Below are 7164 nucleotides of genomic sequence, written 5' to 3'. Positions count from 1 at the left end.
ATAAAGAACTCCTCTTTTTTCAAATACTTTTATGTGATATCGGGCCCCTGGGTGGCTCAGTCGGTTAGGTGTCTGACTCCTGGTTTCATCTCAGGTCATGATCTCATGGTTCATGAGTTCAAGCTCCTCTGTGCTGACAGTGTGGAGCCTGCTTGGGATTCTCCCTCTCTCCTCTCTCTGCCCCTCTCCCACTCACACATGCTCTCTCTCTCTCAAAATAAATAAATAAATACACATTTTTTTAATAAATAAAAAAATACTCTTATGTGATAAAACAAAAGGTTGACAATCTTGTGTCAGTCCCCCATATTTGTTTTTGAGTTTTATTATTCTAATATTTGTAAATGGGAGGGCAAATATGTGCCTGCCTCCGCCTCTAGGAAATCACCATCCCCCACCCCCCCACACACACATACACAAAATTGAGAAACAGCCACCCCATCTGTGATGAAACTAGGCAATATCTGTGTTCCCAGGTGATCCCAGTTGCCATCTGTGGAGCAAGACTGCCACCATACAAACAGAATGCTGGGAGGCGCCCAGGAGAGATGGTGGGCACCAGAGTCGGCAGAGCCAGGTTCGGCCCCTACAAGAAGCTGAGAAGAAAAGGAAAAAAGAAGTCGAGAATGTGACACTGAGAGAGGGGGCACTCGCTCCCCACATGTGTAGGAAGCAGTCTGTTGGCAAGGCGGGCATTTCTGCACTGCGTTACGAGCAGTGGCAGGTGTCTGTGGGCCAGAGAGAGACAAAGGCTAAACCCACCCACATCACCTTGGGACTTAGACTGCACTGTGACCCAGGAGAATCCCTGCTGGCTCCTTGTGCCAGATAGCAATTGCTGGGCAACGAACCATCCCCCAGTGTGGCGGCTTACAACAACTATTCATTTGCTAAAGGTTCTGGGGTTAGCAGATTGTGCTGGATTCGGCTGGTGATCTCACCTGTGGTCACTCGTGAAGCAGAAGTCCTCCTGTTGTTTGACTGGGGCTGGTCCAAGATGGCCTCCCTCAGGTGTTTGGCAATTGGAAGTGGAAAAAGAAATTCCACCTGACTCGAACTTTCTCCATAATGACTTGCAAGGCCAGAAGTCGGTAGAGCGATGTCTTCCAAGTTTTAAGAGAAAAAAGTGACCTAAAAATAAGGCTATGGAAAAAATGGTTTTAAATGTACAAGAAGTCAGAGACTATGGCTTTCCTATGCTCTATTTAAATGAGCCCCTCAAAGGTGAAGGTTGGCCAGCTGTTACGGGCTGAATGGTGTTCCCCTGTACCATCAATTATTCGTATGTTTAAGTCCTAACCCCAGTGCCTCTGAATATGACTGTATTTGGAGACAGAGTCTTTAAAGAGGTAGTTAAGTTAAAATGAGATCATACTAATTCAGTACGACTGGTGTCTTTGTAAGAAGAGGAAATTTGGACACAGACACAGAGAGAAGACCACGTGAAGACACAGGGGAAAAGGGCCATCTACAAGCCAAGGAGAGAGGCCTCAGAAGGCACCAAGCCTGCAGACACCTCAGTCTTGGACTTCTAACCACCAGGACTGTGTGTAAATTAATTTCTATTGTTTAAGCCACCCAATGTGTAGTACCTTGTTATGGCAGCCATAGAAAACTAACGCACAGTAGAAATTCCTGAGATTAATGAAAAAGAAAAGGGATGAGCCATTTCATTATAGAGCTAAGTCAAATACAAATGTAGATAATATGTTACACGCTGGCAGAACATTTGTAAGTGTATGAATCCGGCTTCAAGAGACGGGGATTTCAGTTGTGTGTAGGCCTCCAAATCACTGCTATATTGGGCAAACCAGTTGGGTTCTCTGGGCCACACTTTTCTCCATGGTAATGAGTTCCTTTAGAGGTGCATTCTAGAGAGTCCTAGGCATCCAGAGTGAGAGCCTCAGGGACTACTGAGAGGATAAGGAGGCGAATCTGCAGGGTTGGAGCCCTTTTCCACTTCACAGGCAGCCTCATGGGCTTCTCAGTAAGATCTCACTGAAAGGGAGTTTGCTGTGGCTAAAAAAAAGGCCTGGACGGCAATGAGATGGATCATTTCTGAGTTCCCTTCCAAGTCAAAAAGCTACTAGCGGTTTAAGGTTTGTTTCATCCCATTAGCCTTAAGACAATGTAAGGACATGTTGACAACTTATATGGGATTTGGCTGAAAGTGGGGGTATAACCAGCCATGCTTCCAGCCAAGGCCCACCAAAGAGGCAGCAAGCCACGTCTGTCTCCTTCTTTCTCAGGATGGGCCCGTTGTGAGAAATGAATGCTACTTGCTGAGAAGGGAGAGGTGACCAAAGAAGCTGAATGGAGAGTGAATCCCAGGAGCCAACTGCCTGGCTCTGGAGTGACCTCAGGGGAAGAGCTCAGAGTGACTGCCAAGCCTTATGGCCAAGAAATCAACTCCATTGGAGGCATTTGTGCCAAAGCAAATCTTGATCGTTGCCACTCTCCTTCCTGTTCCTCAGCTAATGGCTTGGTCCTCACAACCAAGTGGGGCAAGAAATTCTCCTTAATAAGTAGACAAACAGCAAATAGTTTCTAACAGGCCGACCTAGAACTTTCCCCAAACTATCCTTCAAGAGCCTCATGGAAGATGCCATCCCTTACATAACAGATACCCTCGATGTTTTACTTTTTTACTGGTGGAAGTGTTTTCTGTCTTGTCAGAAACTCAGGAGTATGGGGGTATTTTCAAGGTGTGCGGTGTGCAGGCTGCAGGAGGGACAGATAGATGGCAGAGTGAGAATTATCTGAGGAGAGACCGACAGAATGTTCCTCTGGGAACTGTTGTTTCCCTTCCAGGATATTTTAGACAGGTTCATAGACCACCATGAGCTTGCAAACAAACTGTTAATAAAGAGGCTTCCAGTTGGGCTGGAGCAGGAAAGGGGAAACCCTGAGGCCATTCAGCAAACAGAAACAGAAAAACAAGTGGTACTCAGCAGACAGGGAGGCTGAACATTATTAACCTGCTTGCTGGGCAGCCCAGAGGCCACAGGAAATCGTCAGGGTTCCACAAAGGCTTCAGAGGTAGGTGACTATCAGGCTCTGGAAAGCAGCCAGGGTGATCGAGGTCTATTTTACTGGGCTTCTGAGGGCTCCTCTGAGACCCAGGTTGGACAAGAATTAGCAGCGCAGTCAGTTGTCTGACTGAGTCCCCGCAGAGCAACTTGGATGTACTTTTCATATGATTTAAGAGCCTTGGTTGCCTCTGAAAGGGAACGCAGTGCAGCTGGCCCACAAAGCTGCAGTAGTTTGGGGTCTGGAAAAATCCTCTTCTGAGAGAGTCAGAACAGCACTGACTTGTGACCAGGGCCGGAGCTCAGGCTAGCCAGAGAAGCAGCTGTCACCCGGGTGCTGGGGTTGACAAGCAAGACAGCTAATCAGTGCTGCAGCTTTCCAAATGGGTGGGTGGGTGCACCTCGAGTCCCACCCAGAGGCTCCCTTCCATTTCCGGGGCTGCTCTAGACCTCACAGTACTCCCAGAGTAGGTGACTCCTGTGGCTGTTAGCTGGGCAGCAAGAGGTGGACAATTGTGGGGGCGGGGGTGGTCCATGCAGCCCCCACACTCTGACATGAATGATTTGGTTCTAACAGACTGCAGAGGCGGGTGCAGATTTCAACTCCCCACTGATCCGGAGACTTCTACTGGTCAGTATTTTCTGGAAACTCGTGCTCTTGCGGTGTGCTAGTTTTGGTAACCAGGTCATTCTGCTTCTCCCCTCCCCCATTTAGAACATCACTCAGTTATTCATGTATGTATTTATTCACCCAACAAATATTCGATGCCCACAAGGTGTAAAACAACAGCAACAGCAACAGCAACAGCAACAGCAGTGGTGGGGTGGGGTGGCATTGCAGTAGCCACTGCAGTGAAAGAGCAGGGGCGGCTGCTGTCTTCATGGGGTGTGCAGGATGGTGGAGAAAATGTACGCTATTTCTTTTACGTATTTAACACTTACACAGTTCCCTGCTAGGTACAGACCACTATTCTGGGTCTTTACAAATAATAACACTTTGAATCCTCCTTACAATCCCATCCCATGAAGTAAGGAATATTAATATTCCCATTTTACAGATGAGGAAACTGAGGCACGAGGACATCAGAGTACCCTGCTCAGGATCACACCACTGGGAAGGGCTTAAATCCAGGCAGTCTGGCTCTAGCACCCTTAAACCTTCCACCAAGGTGCCTCTTCAGCAGATAAATGCAAGTCGATAAACAGGAATGAAGAGCTCTCTATGCTCAGAAAGAACAATGGCTGGGGTGGGGTGGATTTTTCACACAGGTGGGGAGTCAGGGTGAACTTCTTTGAAGAGGTGACAGAAAGGAGGAAGCCTGTTCTAAGCAAGGAAAATGGCAAAAGCAAAGACCCTTGGGTGAGAAAAGTCTTGGTGAATTGACGGACCTCGGAGGGACGTGGCGCCTGTCAGAGGAAGGTGGCGAGCAGAAGAGGGGATGGTCAGAGGTAGAGATGAGGTTGGAGGCTAGGCAGAGCTGGGCCGTATTCAGTTTCGTTAGGTAGCTCTCGAGGTAAAGTAGAAAAAGAAGGGTCTGTCTTTAAGAAAATAGGCATATAGGGTCACCTGGGTGGCTCAGTCGGTTTGGTGTCCGACTTCGGCTCAGGTCATGATCTTGCGGTCCATGAGTTTGAGCCCTGCGTCGGGCTCTGTGCTGACAGCTCAGAGCCTGGAGACTGCTCCGGATTCTGTGTCTCCCTTGCTCTCTGCCCCTCCCCCACTCACACCCTGTCTCTCTCTCTGTCAAAAATAAATAAACATTAACTAAAGAAAAAGAAAACAGGCATATAATATAGAAGTTGATGTTTTCATTTTGAAAAGGGGCCCATGGCACATTTCACACACAGTTCATCCTCCCAAACACCCAGGAAAGAGATAAAAGGGGTGTCACCCCTTTGTGTCACCACCCACCACACTCCTCCCTAATACCCATCCCCCCTCCTTTGTTTCCACTAACAGAGCCTCAGTTCTGTTCTGGGAAGCCATGTGCCTGGTCCCATGCAAGCACCCTCTGTCCTAGCCTACTCCAGGGGCAGGGATGCCCATGTACACTGTCCCGGCTGGTGACACATCAGTGGAAATCTGCTGGAGGCTCTTGGAAGCCTTTTACTTTTCCTGATAAGAGGCATCCACTTGGGGCCACTTTCCTTTCCTCTCTCCCTTGAAAGGGACAGGATGTCTGTAGCTGCAAGAACCATCGAGTAGTGGAAATGCAATAGCATAGAAGAAAAGCCAAGAGATTCTGAGAAGCTGGCTCCAAACAGTGCCAGCTAGCTGCCCCAGCTAGCTTCTTGTTTTTGGAGGGGGCAGGGACAACGTCTTGTTCATCTCAACCATTTCTATGGCTGAGAGTTCTATTACCTGTGCTCTCTTCCTAGGTAATACACCTATTACATGATATGCAATCTGAGGATGAGAAAGTATCAGATTTACAGAGAGGAGATTTCAACCCAGATTCATCTGACTGCGTCCGTTGCTCCTTTCACTACACTACGAAAGAGTTCTTATTTTGCCTTTGGGGATTCCTATGTGTGTTTAACCTTTCTCGGCATGACGCGTGTCAACCCCCAAATCTCCATTACCCAGAGCCCCTCTTAGGCTACCATGATTTCACTCAAGTGACCTCATTCTTTGCTGGATAGTGGAGGTGACAATGGAGTTAATGCACAGATTAGCCAAAAGCCCCAGTACGTGGTCTTCTCCAAAACAAGATGAGCTGGCCAAATAAGAATCTCTCTTGTAGGGATTTGACTGACCTTGGTAGCTTTGGGAGATTGAGAAAGGAAACAGTGGAGCACATGGGAAGTCAGGATGGAAGGAACAGCTGGAACAGCTGTGCCTGCTCTTTTACCTCTCATACCAAGACTACAGGGTCCCACAAAAAGAGTGGTACCCCAGAGTAGAACAGTGTGAGTAGAGCCTAACTGTTTACAGAGACGGGAGCAGGCTATTGGGAACCCACTAAAGATAATGCAGTACTCTGACACCGAAACAGACGAGGCTGTGTTGCCACCCCATGGCCTGGAGGGGCAACGAGGGAGCTCCCAGGAAGGACGGAGCAAACCCATAGCCATGCCAGGGAGTCAGGTGAGCAAATGCTTCAGCCTTTCCCGCCATCTCTTACCAGTGCTCACACCGGAGCTGAAAAACCAGGCAGTCTGTTGTGTATCACACACACAGGCCAGCAGCCTGGGCCACTGAGCAGGTGGAGAGGGTGGGGAGTAGATCTGAAGGGGCAGAGGGAAGAAATGAGTCACAGGGTGGTAATGACAGCCCACTGTGACCGACCCCAGCACACGTCACAGCGCCAGTTATTGAATTACTGCTTCTCAGCTTCAAACCCACAAGGCTGTGTGCTGCTCTGCAATGCTGGGGCTGGAGGTGGAGCTTTCTGCTTTGCAACTGGCTCTTTTTTAGGTTCTGCCCACAAGACCGCTGGAGGCAAACCGGAAGTCTGGCAAGGAAGAAGAGACTCGCTCCTTCCGGTTTGCCTCCGGCCTCGCTCAGCCTTCATCTTCGCCCCAGCGGAGACCGTCATTCCATGGGCAGCAGTAGATCCCCGTTGGCAGTTTTTCTGACACCCACAGAACTAGCTTTACTGTTTCCCCCTGGCCCACCCACACCAGCCGGCCGGTCCCCCTCCTCAGAAGCCTCCCCTGTGGGAGTCCTCCTTCAAGCTTAGAGAGGGCAGCAGTGGCGTGTGGCAGCTCCTTCTCAGATGTCTGAGTTTCTGCTCGGCAGGAGACCGCCGACGTTTTCATAATTTCACCTTCTTTCCTTAGTTTCCCCAGCCTGAGGAGAAATGGCTCCTTTCTGAAGCCATCGTTGTCGTGATTGCTTTGTGTTCCCTTCTTGGCACAGATAAAAGAGCCTGGGTCCCTAAAGCACCTATGGAGGAGAGCTACCCACCAACCAAGAACACATCCCCCAAGCTTTGATTTCAGCAAGAAGGACACTGCGGTTGTATACACCCGCTAAAACATGGCGATTATTTCTTACAGCTACTAACTATACCTAACTATTATTCCTAAAGAGCTTGTAGAAACATGTGTCTAATACACCCTATGAGATCAGAATCTTCCAGCGCTGTGTTTGGTGATCTATAATTTTAAAATGCTATGCCTGGTTTGGGAA

The 7164-nt window shown here is 48.8% G+C and overlaps 1 long non-coding RNA gene across 1 annotated transcript; it reads right to left on the bottom strand.

The window, feature by feature from the left end:
* Window positions 1-260: 260 nt before the first annotated feature.
* LOC125935175 (uncharacterized) lies at window positions 261-6254 on the bottom strand. Its single transcript, XR_007461613.1, has 3 exons — window positions 6155-6254; window positions 942-1143; window positions 261-596 (listed from the first exon to the last, which is right to left on the bottom strand). It is a non-coding gene; the product is annotated as an uncharacterized LOC125935175 (long non-coding RNA).
* Window positions 6255-7164: the final 910 nt, after the last annotated feature.

The sequence above is a fragment of the Panthera uncia genome (genome assembly GCF_023721935.1).
Source record: "Panthera uncia isolate 11264 chromosome A1 unlocalized genomic scaffold, Puncia_PCG_1.0 HiC_scaffold_17, whole genome shotgun sequence".
NCBI lineage: Eukaryota > Metazoa > Chordata > Mammalia > Carnivora > Felidae > Panthera > Panthera uncia.
Note: the sequence above shows the minus strand (reverse complement) of the source record. Positions and strands in the feature narration are given on the sequence as shown.